Source organism: Olea europaea, unplaced genomic scaffold (genome assembly GCF_002742605.1).
Source record: "Olea europaea var. sylvestris unplaced genomic scaffold, O_europaea_v1 scaffold2606, whole genome shotgun sequence".
NCBI lineage: Eukaryota > Viridiplantae > Streptophyta > Magnoliopsida > Lamiales > Oleaceae > Olea > Olea europaea.
In genome coordinates this window covers 42,626-62,792 of record NW_019244379.1, presented here as the reverse complement: position 1 = coordinate 62,792, position 20,167 = coordinate 42,626, and the positions used below count along the sequence as shown (strand labels likewise).

The 20,167-nt window shown below is 40.8% G+C and overlaps 1 pseudogene; it reads right to left on the bottom strand.

The window, feature by feature from the left end:
- LOC111383028 overlaps window positions 1-20,167 on the bottom strand; it is a 33,561-nt pseudogene that overhangs the window by 1,907 nt on the left and 11,487 nt on the right.

The following is a 20,167-nucleotide window of genomic DNA, read 5'->3' as shown; positions in this document are numbered from 1 at the left end:
CTTCCCGATATTTCTCCATCCCCTTTCACACTAGCTCCTTCAACTCCTAGCCCCCACAACTAACACCGCATCCAAATTTTAAATTTTAATCCCTATTGATACACACTATTATTCATCTACACCCGAGCATTATTCTCGATGACTGGAAATGACTCCCTCACTTGCAGCTTGATGTCCTTGATGACACATGCTTGAGGATGGGCAATCGTGTGACGACGGTGTTGTACGCCTAACGTCCTCTGGATATGATGTCCTTGGGAATTTATCTCCTCGAGCTTCTTGGGTTGTGTTGATCCAATAGGATTTCTATCTACTTGGAACTCTAACTATGGACTACTATTTCGATTCTTGACCCTGATAAGGACTCTATCTTAAGCATAATTTTGGTATTCGTCCAACTCCTTAATCGTACAGGACTCCAACAGATAAGGATATTCAGCTAGTTGAATCCGACTAGGAGAATGTCACTTACTACTATAAATACAGAACCTTGAGCCATTATTCAGGTACATTTTTCATTATTCTCCAGTTTATAATCTCACGCATATAATTCTCTTACCGACTTAAGTATCGGAAGGGTGACGAGAACACACTTCGTTGCCTTTGTTTCACGTACCGGAAGACTACGATCGTGTTCAATCAAAATCATCAAACTCGGGAAATCAACAGGTACGATTTTTGGTGGTATCATTGGCGTCGTCTGTGGGAAACGCTACCAAAAGCCATGGTTAATACACGATCAGGTCTTCCTTCCGCAAGCTCATCCGCTCCCATCCCTCATCCTTCCGAAGATCAACCGGCTCCTCATGAAGAATCCTTAGGAGTGCCCGCACCTCTTCCAGCGGTCATCACAACTGAAGCCTTTGAAGAGCTCCGTCAGCAGGTGGCCACGCTCACGCAACTGTTAAGTCAAAGAAATTCACATCCGTCGCCAGCACAAACAGAGCATCGAGGTTTTATGGCTGATGCTCGAGCACGACCGCCAAACCCCGCAACTGGTGGAATAGGAACCTCAGGTATTCACAATATGGCCTCGGGCTCGAGATCGGTCGCCATGGATTCCGGTGAAATTGCCCGGATCATTCAAGAAGGAATTACAGCTGGCCTGCAACGGAATGCTCGGGGGCTAACAAGTTTCACCCCTAACACTCCATTTACGCCAGAGATATTGTCATATCCCTTGCCCGATAGATTCAAATATCCTCGCATTAAAGAGTATAATGGGACGACCGACCCCATCAACCATCTCAATGTATATACTGATGTCATGAACTTGCAAGTTGCGCCGGATCAGGTTATGTGCAAAGCCTTTCCACAAACGCTGACTAATGCTGCTAGGGATTGGTTCTCGACATTGGAGCCCAACTCCATAGCCTCATTCTCAGATTTGGCTGATAAGTTCTCAGCCTTCTTTGCAAATAGCAAGCGAATCAGGAAAATCGCGGCCTCTCTCATGCAACTGCGTCAAGGACCGAATGAAATCCTACGATGTTTTATGACAAGATTTAACAAAGAAAGATTTCAAATACCCGACCTTCACATTACAGCAGCAGTTTCTGCCCTCACCTATGACATAAGGTGTGAGACCTTCAAAATGTCTTTATCAAATACCCCACCATAGACAATGACCGAGCTCCTTAATCGAGCTGAAAAATACATCAATATGGAGGAAACGTTGAATCCAAGGATTGCTGGTCATCCTCATGAAAAGGTCGAAAACAAGAGACAACATGATCCTGTCCCTCGGCATAAGCTTCCTCGAGATAAGGATATGAAATAATTAAAGTGGTCTTCAAGGATAAAGTCGCCCCCTGACACAAGAGATAGAAGCAAGTATTCCGAAATTCACCGAGATCATGGGCATACCATGGAGGATTGTCAAGCTTTGCAGCGGCAAATCGAAGCTCTCATTAAAAGAGGATTCTTAAGGAATTACATTGGTCATGATAAACGGCCGAGGAATGATCATGACAATCGGAAAGAGGTTGGAACCAGAAGCAATGCTCAACCCACTGCCGAGACAATTAATATTATCGTCGGGGGCATAGCATCTGGAGGAGACACAAATAGTAGGCGAAAGCAATATGCCCACCAACATGCTCATACCCCAAGAGAATCCCGTGATGAAGTCAAAGACATCACTTTTGGGGCAAGAGATTTGGAAGGAATATCATATCCTCATGACGATGCCTTGGTCGTCTCTGCGGTTGTGGCTAACTTCGAAGTAAAGAGGATACTGGTTGATAATGAGAGTGCAGCAAATATACTCTTGCAGGAGGCTTTCGCCAAAATGGGGATCTCTCCCAAACAGCTCAAAGTAGTAAAAACTCCTCTACAAGGATTTGGTGGAGTCATTATCTCTGAGGGCATCGTCAAGCTCCCGCTTACATTAGGATCTGGTGATACACAAGTGACGGAGATCATACCATTCCAAGTGGTTAATACCCCAATGGCCTACAGCATCTTCCTGGGAAGACCCCTATTGAACAAGATCCAAGCTATTGTATCAACTTTCCACCTTGCCATGAAGTTCCCCACAAGTCATGGCATCGGAGTAGTTTGAAGAGACCAAATAGCTGCCAGACAGTGCTATGTTACTAGCATCCGAGGAATGAATATAGATCGGAGTAGTTTGAAGAGACCAAATAGCTGCCAGACACTGCTATGTTACTAGCATCCGAGGAATGAATATAGATGTCATGCAACTTTCAGACCTCGAGCTCAAGCTTGAGCCAAGGGGTAGATTGGCCCCCGTTGAGGAATTGGAAGTAACTATTGGTCGAGATCTCAAGGCCAACCTCCGGGAGGAAGTCATCAATTGTTTGTCCCGTAACATTGATGTTTTTGCATGGAAGGTAGAGGATATGCCAGAGATACACCCAGAAGTAGCTGTCCATAGACTCAATATCAGCCCAGGAAGAGGTCGGCAAATTGGTGAGAGCAGGGTTCATAAGAGAAGTCCAATATCCCAATTGGCTCGCTAATTTTATTCTTGTGAAAAAGGCTAGTGGTAAATTGAAGGTCTGCATTGACTTCACAGATCTCAATAAGGCGTACCCAAAAGACAGCTACCCGCTACCCAGGATCGACAATCTTGTGGATAGTACATCCGGGCATAAGCCGTACAGCTTCTTAGATGCATTCTCGGGGTATCATCAGATCCTCATGGCCAAAGAAGACCAAGAGAAGACTTCATTAATGGCTGATTCAGCTATATATTGATATAGGGTGATGCCATTTAAGTTGAAAAATGCTGAGGCGACATATCAGAGGCTCATCAACAAAGTCTTAGCCGATTTGATAGGAAAGAACATCGAGGCCTATGTGGCAGACATGGTTGTAAAAAGTAAGAAGATAGAGCAACACATATCCGACCTAGAGGAGGTGTTCGTCACCCTACGAAAATATAAGATGAAGTTCAACCCAGAGAAGTGTGTATTCGACGTAGCTTCACGAAAGTTTCTGGGTTTCATGATCACTCATCGGGGGATTGAGGCCAACCCAATAAGATTCAGGCTTTGGCAGCAATGGAATCAATAAGGACTAAGAAAAAAGTTCAAAAGTTGACAAGCAGGGTAGCCGCCTTAAACAGGTTCATGTCCCAAGCAGCAGATAGGTGCTTCCCCTTCTTCAAAGCCCTCAGGGATAATCATTACTTTAAATGGAATGAGGAGTGCAAGAAGGCTTTTCAGGAACTAAAGCAGACATTGGAATCTCCTCCTATCCTCACCAAACCCGAGCCCGGGAATACTTTGTATTTGTATTTAGCCGTGTCTCAGAATGCAGTAAGTGATATCTTGGTGAAAGAGGTTAACAGGGCTCAGCGACCCATTTATTACGTAAGCAAAGTCCTACTTGATGCAAAAACAAGATACACTTTGGCAGAACTTTTCCTTGCACCGATAGTGGCAGCACGAAAGCTTCGCCAATATTTTCAGTCACATCCTATTGTAGTGCTCACCAATCAGCCCCTAAAACACATTCTTCAGAAACCAGACGTCTCAAGAAAATTACTGAAGTGGGCAATTGAACTCGGAGAATTTGACATAGAGTTCAAGCCCCGACCATCTATCAAAGCTCAGGCCTTAGCTGACTTCATTGCAGAATTCACCCCAAGGCTTCGGGGGCCAGATGGAAGCTCGAGCTCTTCCACAGGCGTGCAAATTTTCGTAGATGGAGCATCAAACTCCTCGGGCTCGGGTGCAGGGGTCATAATCATAAGCCCGGACATGCTCATAGACATTCAGTGTGCACTCAGGTTCAAATTTGAGGCGACCAATAATGAAGCCGAGTAATAATCAAGCCGAGTATGAGGCCGTCATCATAGCTATGGAACTTGCCATCAATCTCAAGCTTGAAAATATCAAAATTTACAGTGATTCCCAGTTGGTGGTTGGACAAATTGAAGGGACGTTCGATAGGAAGGACGAGAAGATGAGCTTATACTGCTTGAAAGTGCATGATCTCCAGAGAAAGTTCAAGAGTTGTGAAATTGTGAAAATTACTCGGGCTGAGAATTGTAAAGCCGATGCCTTGTCAAGATTAGTGTTCATGGGAATAGATGGGCTTGACAGGACAGTCCACGTTAGAATTGTAACTGAGCCAAGCATCAATCAGACCGTAGGTGTCATGGATATTGATAATGAGCCATTGTGGATAGATCTAATAGTGGACTTCATAAAACATGGCAATCTTCCAGAAGATCCTCGAGCAGCAAGGAGCACCCAGTCCAAAGCTCCAAGGTATTGCATGATTGAAGGAGTTTTATTTCGTAGAAGCCTCACACTTCCATACCTCAGATACCTTAAGCCTTTCGAATCATCCCAAGCCCTAGAAGTTCATGAAGAGATATGTGGAAACCATCAAGGAGCTCGAGCATTAGCCTTCAAGCTCATAAGGTATGGATATTATTGGCCTACCATGAAAAAAGTCGCCCAGGAATATGTCAAGAAGTGTGACAAGTGCCAGAGATTCGGCAATATCATCCACTCTCCCCCAGAAGACCTCACTAGCATTAGTTGCATGGCCCCGTTTGAGCAGTGGGAAATTGACATCCTTGGTCCCTTTCCAATAACTAGAGGGCAATTGAAGTTTGTGGTTGTGGTTGTAGAGTATTTCACTAAGTAGGTGGAGGCTGAGCCTTTAGCAACAATTTCAGAGCCTAAGTTGAGAACTTTCATTTGGAGGTCCATCATATGCAGGTTCGGGATATCAAAAGTCCTCATAACTGATAATGGCAGGCAGTTTAACAATGCACAATTTAAAAACTTCTGCTCCAACCTGGGGGTCAATCACCGTTTGACATCAGTTTCCCATTCTCAAAGTAATGGTCTTGTTAAAGTGACCAATCGGATTATATTGCAAGACCTCCGTACAAGGATCGGAGATGCAAGAGGTTCCTGGTCTGATGAGTTACCTTCCATACTTTGGACATATAGAACCGCTACGGGGGAAACCCCCTTCATGTTGGCTTTCGGTATTGAGGCCACTATCCCTGTTGAAGTCAAGTTGCCCAACCAAAGAAGGCTTGAGCCCGAAGATATAGGGCGCACCACTGAACACCTCGACCTCTTGGAAGAAGTTTGTGATCAGGCAACTTTAAGAATGACCTCTTACCAAAATAAAACAGCAAAGTACTTTAATAAAAAAGTGAGGACGCGAAGATTCAGAGACGGAGACCTTGTGTTAAGAAGGGCCGAAGCAGCAGATCATGTCCCGGGCAAGCTAGGACCAGTTTGGGAAGGGCCCTTCGAAGTCATACGACAGCTCCAAGGAGGTGCATACAGTTTAAGGAATACATCAGGAAGACCACTTCCAAGACCATGGAACGCCGAGAATTTAAAAATATATTACAAGTAACTTGGTCTTCCAGTTTTCAGTAGTCAGGCCTACGCATCAAGGTTTACATTTTCAATTCTCAGGCCTACGTGCCAAGTTTTATTTTTGGTAGTCAGGCCTGCGTGCCAAGTCTATTTTTAAAGTATAATAAGAATTAAGCTATTCATCAAAATGTGATATCGCTACTAAAAGCCTTGCCCCACGCAAGCACCTCAAAAGTCTTGCCTCACGCAAGCACCCTAAAAGTCTTAGCCCGAGCAAGCACCTCAAAAGTCTTGCCCCGCGCAAGCACCTCAAAAGCCTTGCCCCACGCAAGCACCCTAAAAGCCTTGCCCTGAGCAAGCACCCTAAAAACCTTGCCCTGAGCAAGCACTTCAAAAGCCTTGCCCCGCGCAAGCACCTCAAAAGCCTTGCCCCACGCAAGCACCTTCAAAGTCTTCTCCCGAGCAATAGTGGAAATATGTGTATGCTCGAGCTCAACACATTATTACCAAAATAATTTTATAAAATGGAGTCCTCGAGATATATCTGTGTATGCTCGAGCTCACCATATTTTCCCAAAAATGATTTTATAAAATTGAGTCCTCGAGGTCATTTGTGTATGCTCGAGCTCACCGTATTATTTCAAAAACGATTTTATAAAATCCAGTCCTCGAGATATACGTGTATAATATGCTCGAGCTAAATGCATTCTTAAGAAAATGATTGCGGAGTTTAGTCCTCGAGATATACATGTATAATATGCTCGAGCTCAATGTGTTCTTACGAAAATAATTGTAGAGTTACTCCTCGAGATAATTCCAAGTTAAGGAATGACCCCAGGATCGAGATATTACCTTGATCTGAAACATCATGTGGAGACTTTTTTACAATCCACATTCAGTCGTCGGGTTACATGTTAATAACATTATCGGTGTCATGATCGAGTTCATCACTTAGCAAAATGCCTAAAACTAACCCATCAAGATACGACTTTAATGGAATATCAACGTTGATTATCGAGCATAATGGAAAACAAACAACAAGATAAAATCGAGCATTCATTAAATTGAGCATTCATTTCAGTTAACAAAAAGAGTCGAAGTCATGTTCGGCCAATTGTCATTACATTTACATCAAAACAAAATGTTGGGGGTTTAGGGGTCGGGATTGCCTAATCCTAGTCCTCGTCTCCGAGAGCAGGGCCTTCATCCTCGAAGGCATCATCATTGTCCTCGGCAGCACCTTCCACATTCTCCTCGGAGTCCGAAAGCTCGAGACTCTCAGCAACCTGAGGGATCGTCTTGAGATCCTCGCGATCAACCTCGGGCATCTTGGCCCTCAGAAAAGCTCGAGCTTCCTTCAAACCATGAAGGTAGGAGCCTAAGGCGTACTTGCCCTTCAACTTATCCATTTCCTCGGACTTTACAAAGTCCTCGATAGCGGATACTCAGGCACCCTCAATCTTAGAGTCCATATCCCTCTTCAGCTGCTCAAGCTTCAACCCTTCGGCCTCATCCTTAGCAATACCAATCTCATCCCGAGTCTTTCTCAGCTCAAGCCTAACATCATCCCTCTCCTTCAGAATTTGAGCTCGGGCAACCTCAGCATCAGATAGCTTTTTATCTCGAAGCTCAACAGCCTCGACCAGTCCAGCCATCTTGTGGGATTCATCTATCCCTTGCAGTGACAGCCCTCGAGCAACACTGAGTGTTTGGCATCATGACAGACAGAGCATAAGAATAGGAAAAATACATGGAAAATTCATGTAAGGAAATAAAGTTTTACCTTCAAAGTAAGGAGCTCGAGAGCTTTCATCCCCTCGTCGAACCCAACGTCACCTCGATATTTTGCCACAATGCTCGGGACAAGATGGCATCGCTCAAAATCCTCGATGATCAAGGCCACCGGAGGAATGAAGTCATCCTCAAGATCAACAACCTCAGGAGTAACCCGAGGAGGGAGTGGCCTCGGTAGCCTAGGTGACGGTTGGGGTGACTCCCCTTGTCGTCGTTGTGGAATGGGGCTTGGAGGTCGAGGCCTTGATGTCGACGATTCACCAGGACCTCGAGAAGTCACTTCTGTTGTATACACTCGGGGCCTTTTCTTCCCCTTCTTCTGACCAGGAGCCCTGACCTGAGGCTCCTTAGATTTGGAATTCATAGCTCGACGAAGAGCTGACGGATCAAAAGACATATCTGCACAAAATCCAAGTATTAAGCACGAACACATGATCAAGCAATAAGAAACAAATGGACTGAAGAATAAACATCCTACCCTCGAGGCCTTTCACACAAGCAAGGTCGAGGATGTCATCCCCGAGAATATCATCTAAATCATACACCAAGGGCTCGAGATCTTCTAACATCTGTCGATCCCTCTCTAGGGTCTTGAAGTGGGCCTGTCCCTCACAAAATTTTGTTGTGTTCGGGATATCCCACAAAGGCCAAAAAGGGAGATCGGGATCTCGAGCTATAACATAGAACCACTTATCCTTCCACCCCTTTAATGAACTAGGCATCCTCGGGATCCTAAATGCACCTCGAGACGAAAGGTAAGCAAAGCATGTAAACCTAGGGAGCTGTTTTAGCTCGAAGACCATCCTACATAGGTCGAGGTAAGGAGTGATGCCTAGATACTTACAGGCGATGAAGAAATAAACGAGCATTCTCTACCCATTGGGCACTAACTGTCATGCGCACATAGAATGCTCGACTAGGAAGCCTACAAAAAAGGGTGCATGGGCCACCTGAACCCGGCCTTCAAAGAATCCCTAAAAATCACAAACTCCCCATTCCGAGCCTTATTCATCCTATCCTCGGGGTCGGGGGACCTACAGTCATTGTAGGGCATGACCCCAAACTCCCTCGCCGCCTGCAGTGCTAAATGTTCTTTAAACCTACACTGAACATCGGGATACGTAAGCTTGAGAGCCTCTACCGCCCTAGGATGAGCATCTAAAGGGACTGCCATAGGTATTATATGCGTCCTATCATCCCTAGTATCCCCCGAGCTCTCAGTCCTCGGAGACTCTCAGTACTCGACATCTCCTTTTAATTAAAAACTAAAGAAATAACTTAAAATTCCAGAACCCTACCTCAGTTACCCGACGCCCAAACAACAAAAAGCAAAGTTTTTAGCTCGACCCCGATCTCGCTCTGAAGGTTTCACAGAGAGTAAAAAGTAAAAAATGAGTAGGATCAAGGGGTATTTATAGAACCTGAGGGGAAGATCAAGGGTTACATCAATCCCAGCCATTGACCCTAGCCACGTGTCACCCATCCAAATACCCCCTTTTTTTAACTAAAATACCCCATTCTCGCGCATTTCAACTCAACGTCTCCTCTTCGTGTTATTGACCTCGACGATAGTCTCATATATCCTCGAGCTGTTTGCATCTCGCACCCTGAGATTTTGTTTTGAGCTCGATCCCAAGGACGGATGCACGGGGGCCTGTGATACACACTATTATTCATCTATACCCGAGCATTATCCTCGATGACTGGAAATGACTCCCTCATTATATTGCAGCTTGATGTCCTCGAGCATTGTCCTCGATGACACATGCTCGAGGATGGGCAATCGTGGGACGATGGTGTTGTACGCCTAATGTCCTCGGGATATGATGTCCTCGGGAATTTATCTCCTCGAGCTTCTTGGGTTGTGTTGATCCAATAGGATTCCTATCTACTTGGAACTCTTAACGATGAACTACTATTTCGATACATCTTAAGCATAATTTTGGTATTTGTCCAACTCCTTAATCGTACAGGACTCCAACAGATATGGATGTCCAGCTAGTTGAGTCCCACTAGGAGAATGTCACTTACTACTATAAATACAAAAACTTGAGCCATTATTCAAGTACGTTTTTTATTATTCTCCAATTTATAGTTTCACGCATATAATTCCCTTTCTTCCCTTTCTGACTTAAGCATCGGAGAGGTAACGAGAACACACATCGTTCACTTTGTTTCAGGTACTGCAAGACTACGATCGTGCTCAATCAAAATCATCAAGTTCGGAAAATCAACAGGTACGATTTTTGGTAGCATCACCTTTTAATCCCCAACCCATACTTTCTGATCCCCAAATCATCAATCGCTTGCCAATTTGGAAGAATAATTAGTACCAAAAGATCGTTTTCATGTATTCAATGTTCTCCACATAGACAACCCAATACATAAGAAATTATAAGTACTTTTACACAGTGAAGTATTTGGTAAAAAGCAGCAGCAGCAGAGGCTGAAAGCTGGAGAGAGGATCAAGTGGTGGCAGTTGAGGTGGGGAATGCGGCTATGGATCTTTGGGTAAAGAAGGGCTAGATGATACTGGTTGGGAGTTGAGAAATGGAAAAAAAACATGTAATTTCTATATTAGTCATTTCTATAAGTTTTTTATCGACCAATCATACCAAGAAGACGAGATATTTAAACCTTCAACAACACTAACAGGAGCTTCTGTATAGAGAACTGCATGCAAAACATGTATTTGTTTAATGAGAAGAGTTGAATTTCTTAATAAGATTGGATTTAGTATCATGGCACATAAATTTGCACATAAATTTAAAAAATAAAAATAAAAACACATCCAAATAAACTATAATCTATAAAATAGCCAACTTCTGAAGCTCTAAGTAACCAAATGCTACGAGTTAGGTCATAGTGCAAGACATCTATCTTAACATATATATATATATATTTTTAACACATTCGCTAAAACAGGTTAATAAAAGCAAATATAGTTGTAACTTAGAGAGAGAGAGAGAGAGAGAGAGAGAGAGAGAGAGAGAACCTGCATCTCAGGCAGGTTAATACAAGCAAATACAGTTGTAACTTAGAGAGAGAGAGAGAGGGAGAGAACCTGCATCTCAGGTGACCAGCATCTTGAATGTGAACAGAATTTGTTACTTGTGTCAATGCTGCAGTGGCTGATGATGCAGCAGCAGCAGAGAATGCTTGAGGATTGGAAAAGGACAGGATAAAAGCTTCAATGTGTATTAAGGCCAATCTTCTAGACGCAACTAAGCTTACACTCTTCCAATTGCTTTCTGTAGCAACTTGATCCACTCTGCAGAAAATGCAAATCTTCGTCATTTGTTGCCAAAACACGGCAGTCCCAAAAAATAGAGATAGAGACAGAAGCAGCAGCAGCAGCAGCAGCAGCAGCAGCTGTCTATGCATTCTCCAAAAAATAGAAAATGCAAATCTTCATCATTTGTTGCCAACAATTCTCTTAGATAAGTAACTTCTCTTTTACCATTCTTTCATCCTGTCCATGCATTCTCTCAATTTTGTGTTTTCTACACAACATTTGTCGTGAATAGTGAATTTAACACCACATTATACGTTCCAAAATAATTAAAAATCACATGATACATATTTCCAAATCATTGAATAGAATCAGCCACATAACAGTGTTAGACCCAATAACAGCAGTGCAACAGATATTGGAATTAAACGTTGTTTTGCAAGTCAAAATCTTCAATGAACATAAACCCACCCAGAGAAAATAATATCTATCAGACTCGTTGATTTACAAGTTCAGACTGATGGTGAGAACTGGTTCTGCGCCTCCATAATATTCATAGTTATACAGGAAGGTGAAGTTTAAAAAGAACTGCCTATGGAGTCGTAGTAAAAGTATGGGAAAGGGTCCACACAGGATTTTCACGTTTCCAGTGTAATGTATTCTTCAGATATGAGCATTTAGAAAATCACAGAAAGATCTCGCAAAACCTCAAGGCGGTTTGCTCTCATACATCATATCTTTAAATATCAGACGATATTTACATAATTACAGAAATATTTTTTCAGAAAATAAATCTCAGCTGAATCACCTTTTTACTCTCTGGTATACTGATTTTATTAAGTATTTGCTTTTTCCAACAGACGAAGCTGTGCTTCTGTGGTCAAACCTCATCATTGTGACCTCTTATCGACTTACATGGGCCAGTAAATTTAAACTATTTGGACTGAAGAGCGATCATTAAGAATAAAACTTACTTTTCAAGGCAACGAACGGGGGTCTTTCCATCATCTTGATACATGCCCAAACATTCTTACGAGCATTTATATGATTTACACCAAGGGTAATCAGGTAAATGACCTCACTCTTGTTAAAATGTGAACTATGGACATACAAGACTAAATTGGTGACAAGGCTTATTTTCTGCTCAAATTCTAAAACAACCTGCGGAAACTTATTTGCAGGTGCCCGTTAACCGTCGCGTTAAGGTTATTTGAAGAACCTCCATTTTGCAACCGTTGACACCTATAATTCGTTACCTATTTACCTTTAATGAAGCAGAAAATAAAAAAGTTTTCATATATTGTTTTTCCTTTTCACAGAGCCTTGGCATAATTTACTAACAATGTCATCATGAAAAGAACAATGAAAGGAAATGTTAAAGAGATACTGATTTAAATTTTCAGTGTAGACATTTATTAAGGAAGAAAAAAAGAAGACAGGTTTCAAGATATGTATAAATCTCACTGAGGCCAGCCACCCTTCAATATCCGAGGTGCAATTTTGATAAACTATTACATTACATGCCGCACATTTTTCTAGTAGCCTATATTGTCCATTTCAAGGAAAAAGGGAACAGGAGAAGATTCGAAGAGGATAAATGACTATTTTATTCTTGTATCTGGTATCAGAAGATTAAGTACCTTCCATCAAATATGTATGCCAGAGCCAGTGCTGACATGAAGCGGGCCATTTTTGATACAGAAGAACAAAGACGAACCAGGGCAGAAACCCCACCTTCCTCTACAATACGGAAAGCATTACCAGGATTGAAAGCAAGATTCCAAAGAGCCCCAGCAGCTGTCTCATGGACATCCTAAAAGTCGATGAATACATCAAGATCAATCCAAATCTCACAGCAATAAAAAACAGTGTAAACAAGAGAAACAAGAACAAGTAGAACGCCAATCATTGTATCAGATTCTCATGTAAATATCGGTATGTGTACGTCTGCTGAACAATCAATGCTTTATACTATTGAACAATTACAATTACACCACAAATCAATTGGCATCGAAGGCTTCAACAGGAATGAACCTCTTAGCGGAATTCTAAAGATTTTTCAGTCCTGACTTTCCGGTAGCTATTTACAAATTTCTGAATCTTAATCAATGTAACCTTTTGAGAAACTTCACTTCTCATGTACGAGATCTAAGTAAAAATGTGTTCAGCCAAGATTGGTTTGAGTAAAAAGGCTTGGTAGAAAGGTGTAATGTAATCACCTTTTAAACTTCACTTCTCCTTAAGTACCTGTTTGACATCCATTAATTTATTTTTTGGTTTGCTACACATTCACACAATAAAATATTTTACACATATACCAAAAACTTTTCTCTACTTTTAACTACACATTATCCTAAAAATCGATATTTAAAACTTTTTTTTCTACCATAATGATTGTCAGGCACTAAATATCGGCTGAATCACCAATTTTTTCGACTCCCACAGTACTATGTATCAAAATGGTTCGAATTGTCTTCTCTTCTGAGAAGGTCTTTCATTTATATAGGCAAAATTAACCAGTATACAAGGAAACTTAAACTATACATGCTAATTACATAGAGTGATTTTAGGGAGCTATATCTGGTAACTTACATATGGTAAGCTAAATCTCTTCTCCTATTTACACCTTAGATTAATGAGTCAATTACAGAATTTATGCCCCTGATATGTTGCTTTCTATTGATGAGTCAATCACAAAATTTAATGTGTCAATTATAGAATTTATGCCCTGATATGCTGCTTTCTGTTGACATCCCCCCTCAAATTGATGCAGGTTTATCAATCAGCATCAATTTGTTTGTAAGAAAATTATGTCGTTGCCACGTAAGAGACTTAGTGAAAATTTCTGACACTTGAAGATTGCTTAACACATGGGGGAGAGCAATTATCTGAGCCTCAAACGCCTCCCGGATGAAGTGGCAATCCACCTCGATATGTTTAGTGCGTTCATGAAAGATAGGATTGGCTGAAATGTGGATGGCACTAGTATTATCCACATTAAGAAGAGTAGGACCACATGGAGGAAATCCAAGCTCATCTAGTAGACCACGGAGCCAATGTATCTTAGCACAAGCTTGTGACATAGCCCGATATTCGGACTCAGTAGAGGACTTGGAGACACGGTCTTGTTTCTTGCTTTTCCAGGAAATAAGAGAAGGGCCAAGAAACATACACCAGCCAGTGGTAGAACGTCGAGTATCACTACATCCGGCATAGTCAGCATCACTATATCCGGCAAGATCAAGTGAGGTACCTACAGGGTAAAAGAGTCCCCGCAAGGATGTACCTTAAACATATTGATGATTCTTCGAACTGCGGCCATATGGAGATGTCGAGGAGAAGCCATGTACTGACTAACCTGCTGGACTGCATAAGAGATATCGGGCCTAGTGATTGTCAGATATACCAAGCTGCCAACAAGAGTGCGATAAGTTGTGGGGTCTAATAACAGGTCACCCTCATCTTTGCGTAGCTTGAGATTAATTTCCATGGGAGTTTCAAGAGGTGTAGAGTCCTGGAGACTAGCAGCAGCCACCAAGTCTTTGGCATACTTATGTTGTGACAGAAAAGTACCACGTGAATCAGCAATAATTTCTAGACCAAGAAAATATGTGAGAGAGCCAAGATCCTTCATGTAAAATGAGTCCTTTAAATGCTGTTTTAATTGGGAAATCAGAACTGAATCTGTACCCGTGATAATTATATCGTCCACATACACTAAGATAACCACAATACCAGACTTAGTTTTGCGAAGAAATAAAGATGCATCATACTTGCTTTTGAGAAAAGTAAATTTGAGTAGAGTAGTGACAAATTTCTCATACCAAGCATAGGGGGCCTGCTTAAGACCGTACAAAGATCGACGTAACTTGCACACAACAGAAGTAGGAGCGGAAAGTAAACCGGCTGGAGGACGCATATAAACATCTTCCTTGAGATCTCCATGAAGAAATGCATTCTTCACATCCATTTGATGTAAACCCCAATTTTGAGAAACAGCAATAGCCAATATAGTGTGGATGGTGGTCGTTTTAGCCACCGGAGCAAAAGTCTCATCGTAATTCACACCATATTCTTGATTATTTCCAAGACCTACTAAGCGGGCCTTATATCTGTCCAAACTACCATCAGATTTAACCTTAATAGAATAGACCCACTTACAACCAAGAGGAGTCACGCCTGCTGGACAATCTACCAATTCCCAAGTCTTATTAGCTTCAAGAGCACTTAGTTCCTCATTCATGGCCTGCTGCCAACATTTTTCTTTAACTGCCTGTGAGTAACTGGTAGGAATAACAATAGAGGATATAGTGGCCGAGAGTGCACAATTGCAGGTACATACCATAAGTGACTCAAATCCATAACGGTCAGGAGGATCAAACACTCTAGAGGAGAAGCGCAAAGGAGCAGATGGTAAGGTAGGAGCAGAAGGGGGCAGCACTTGAAGTCTTCGCTCATAGACCATACCTGGCTTATACCTTTCGAACTTGATTATTAGGAGTACTAGAGGTGTCATCAAAAGAAGGTAAGAGAGAAAGAGAAGGATTCTGTGATGAAGACATAGGAAAGAACCATTGATTTTCACAAAAGAGCACATTTCGTGAAACACGAACCCGATTAGAGTTTGGATCATAGCATAAATACCCTTTTTGTGTGACACTATATCCTAAGAACGCACAACGTACGAACTGAGCAGAAAGCTTGTTCCTGTCTAGTGGAGGAAGATGCATAAAATATACACACCCAAAAGTGTGTAGATTTGAGTAGGTAGGATTGCGATGATGAAGTTTGAAATATGGAGGCTGAAAATTTAGAACTTGGGAAGGGAGTCTATTGATAAGAAAAGTTGCTGTAGCAAGTGCTTCTACCCAAAACTTTGGAGGAACAGAAGACTCAAAGAGCAAGGTCCTTACAACATCTAAAAGATTGCGATTTTTTCTTTCGGCAAGTCCATTTTGTTGTGGAGTGTATGGACAAAAGCGTTGAGAGATAATACCTTTAGATTGCAAGAAAGATTGGAACTCATGACACATATATTCCCCACCCGTGTCAGATCGAAGAGTTTTAATAGTGGCTGAAAATTGGGTGTTAACAAGAGCTAAGAATAGTTTGAACATAGAACAAACTTCTGATTTGTGCCGCAAAAAGTAAACCCACGTATATCTGCTGTAGTCATCGATAAACGTCACAAAATATTTGTATTGACCATGAGAAATGATAGGACTAATACCCCAAACATCATTATGAATTATTTCAAATGCGTAAGTTGCTCTACTTCTTCAAAAGGAAAAGGTAAAATCTTACTTTTGCCCAGTTTACAAGTTGTACACACAAGAAAAATAGTGGAAGAAGAATGCTCCTTATTAGATAACGGATCAGATTTCAATAAACAAGATGGAATCCTAGAATTAGGATGGCCAAGACGCTTATGCCAGACTTCATTTGACACTTTAGACTTATTACAAAGTAAAGATAGGACTGAGGAAGATAAGCTATGTGGAATAAGTAATTGTAGAGAAAAGAGACGTCCGTGCTTAGGCCCATTCGCTATCACCTGCCCTGACATTTAATCCTGTACAATACAACCATCATTAGTAAAATGTACATTATAGTTTTGGTCCACAAGTTGGCTGATAGATATCAAATTCACAGAGAGATTTGGCGACATCAGAACATCATTAAAGTTAGATGATACATCACCAACTGCCTCAATGGGCAGAGCACTACCATTGGCTGTTTGAATATGTGATGAGCCAACATACTTTCTGATATTACTTAATCTATGAAGAGTATTAGTCATATGATTTGAGGCACCTGAGTCTAAGATCCAAGAAGTAGAGGAAGAACCATTACCTTGAAGACCAAATGCTGAAGAAGCACTCACAATCATTTCATGCACCGCCTCTCGAGTTATAACAGGTTCTGGACGCTGTAAACTAACAGCAGACGTTGCAGCATCCACAGTAGTAAAGGCTGGTTGTGAACCAGTAGAAGTAACAGCAACATGATAAGCCTTATTGGAACGTGAAGGACGAACAGGATACTCTTTAATAATATGCCCTGATTGCTTGCAGTAGTTACACACTTTCTGAGGGCAGTGAGGAGCAATATGGCCATACTTCTTACAACTATAGCACTGTGTGGTGCTCATATCACGTCCCTTTCCCTTACTATGAGCAACATAAGCAGCTGAGACAAGATTAGAAGAAACACGTGCCTGCTCCATAATATTTTGAGTATTGAGACGTTGTTCCTCACACAAGAATTCTCCAAAACATACCTCCAAAGTTGGAACAGGATCTCTATTTACTAGAGAGGCACGAATAGATTCAAAATCAGACCTTAATTTCATCAGAAATTGGTCTCTTTGGCTGGTTTTGTATATGTGTTGTACTGCCTCCATTCCTGCCTCCAACCCTTCTGCAGAGACCTTGGCCGTAACAAGGTCTGAATAATCATTCCACAAAGTCAGGAAACCAGAGTAATAATCTTGAATAGATAGGTCTCCTTGGGTATAGTTAGCAATAGCCAACTCAAGCTGGAAACGCCTATCATTGTTGTTTTGGTTATAGACTTGCTTGAGATAATCCCACATAGACTTTGCAGACCTATGGGGACGCAAAGCAAGAATCAGATGTGGTTCCATAGAACTAAGAATCCACGACATGATCTGGTTATCTTTGGCAGCCCAAGCTGCCTTGTCAGCAGCAGTAGAACCTCCATCGTTGCTCCCATCTATATGATCCCAGAGCTGTTTTCCTTTGAGAAATGTTTCTAGTTGAAACTCCCAGGCAGCATATTTTTTGCCAGTGAATCTGACACAAACATTATCTAACTTCTCCATAATTCTTGAGGCTATGACTGAAAAAAATATATTTCTTAGACTATAGCTCTGATACCATATCAAAATGGTTCAAATTGTTTTCTCTTCTGAGAAGGTCTTTCATTTATATAGGCAAAATTAACCAGTATACAAGGAAACTTAAACTACACATGCTAATTACATAGAGTGATTTTAGGGAGCTATATCTGGTAACTTACATATAGTAAGCTAAATTTCTTCTCTTATTTACAACTTAGATTAATGAGTCAATTACAAAATTTATGCCCCTGATATGTTGATTTCTATTGATGAGTCAATCACAGAATTTAATGTATCAATTACAGAATTTATGCCCCGATATATTGCTTTCTATTGATGAGTCAATCATAGAATTTATGCCCTGATATGTTGCTTTCTGTTGACACTATGAAGTCCTCTGGGAAACTCAAACCATTTCAGAATGCAAGACTTAAGAATATAAGCCAAGTCTCTCATGTGACCATTATCTCAACATCACCCCTAGTGTATATATTTTGTGTGAATATCGGGTCAAATAAGAATCATTGAATCCATTTGCGATCAATTACTTAACTCATTCATGGCTTTCGGCTCAAGAAGATAATTCTAGGAGTTCAAAAAAGTTTGGTGTGATGTATGAATTTTTTTGTAGGATGATTACAAAAGGAGAGAGTGGCCTTGTGTGGCATATCACAATTCGTTTTTTACAAGCTCCAATTTAGAATCCACGATAAAAGTTGACCATTAAGCAATTAGTGAAAATTAATCATTAAATGCAACTTAAGACCACCAACAACCTAACACTTTATCATGGTAAGGCAAAACCAAACAATAGAGCATGGGTCATAATATAGAGAGAACAAATACCACACTTGAATTGCATACAGAATGATTCAGGGGGCACCAGTGATGTTTCAAAAATAAGAAATTACCTCAGCATCTGATTGTGCCAGCGATATTAGTGGTGCCACGGCGCCTCCTTTTCCAATGGCAATGCTATTACAAAAACAACATATACATGATGGATAAAATTCTAGGCAATGAGAAAATTCAAAACTATGTAATGACCGTGAACCAATGTTCGTCAATATCATGGCATTGTGATTGACTATGAAAATAATAAGTATTGACCAGCTCTTTGAAAAATCAAAACTCATGGTTCTAACATCAAGCCTGAAGTATGAATGTCATCTGATTCTTTCTTCTTTCGTTAACAAATTTTTTATCTTCATATAGTGTTGTATAATAGAGAAATGCTATCTCATCATATATAGTCATATAACGATATTCATGTCCCTGAAGAATTCCTCATCCTTCAACTGCTATGCCATACAATTTGTTGTTCCTAAATTTATTTACACAGTATGTATAAATTACTACATAAAATGATAAAATCACTTAAAACATGTAAGGAACCACTAGACAATGAAACTGTTATATAGACTTGGCATACCCCAATTAGCAGCAGCCCTTTGCAAAAATAGTAACAATTTTCATACCTATTTGCTTCTGACGCAGACAAACCCCACAGAGCACCAGCAGCCCTCTCCTGAAGGTCAAAAGAGGCATTTGAACAGGAACGTGCAAGAGCAACCTAAACCACTTCATAAGATATAGCGTGAGCTAAAAATATAATTTTTAAGAACATTAAAAATTTAATTATTCTTTAAGGATAACCTTCAGCGGCATAAAAAAAAAACGCAACAAACGAATAGCAATTCAATTTTAATGTATGGGAAATATTTGAATATAGATGACTTGATGAGTTGTAACACTATTGCACTTGCGGAAAGAGAGTAACTATAGGCATTTTCCCAAAAAGTTAAGAAATAGTTATACAATCAAGAATGCTCAGACAAAATTCATAATGCTATGTTCGATAAGTTCCCTAATAACTCAAATATTAGAATCTCATTGAGACGAGAAAAAGGTTCTTCACAGCATTAAAAATATATGAACTAAATGAAGGCCTCTTTGCAGAATATTAATACTTGGGAGGGAAGAGTCGCCCTATTGTGCAGGCAACAGGGGAAAAACAAGAGAATATCACTGGGAATACATCATCCATGAAATAAATTAGTCTTAGTAATACTGGAAAAAAAAATGTATTTTCCCCTTAATTTGATTGCAATAAAGAGGTTTGCTTTTACGTAGATATGCCAGAAATAATCCATAGAATATAGGGTAAGAAGCGTGATACTGAAATGTCCAATTTTAATTCTTTTTAATAAATCATTGTAATGCTAAAACTGGTTTGGGGAACAATTTAGGTCCATTTACTCCTTTCATGTATGCATCTGTTAGGGGATATGCACCTAGGAAAAATGACCAAAACTGAACTGTGGTTTAGATTGATCCATAATGATGAAAAACAACTCATGTTTAAAACAAGTTAACACGTGGTTTGCATAGGGACCAATGGAAAATTATGTGGGTCCTATAACTTCTTTCATGATATAATGTGCAATGAGTAAATAT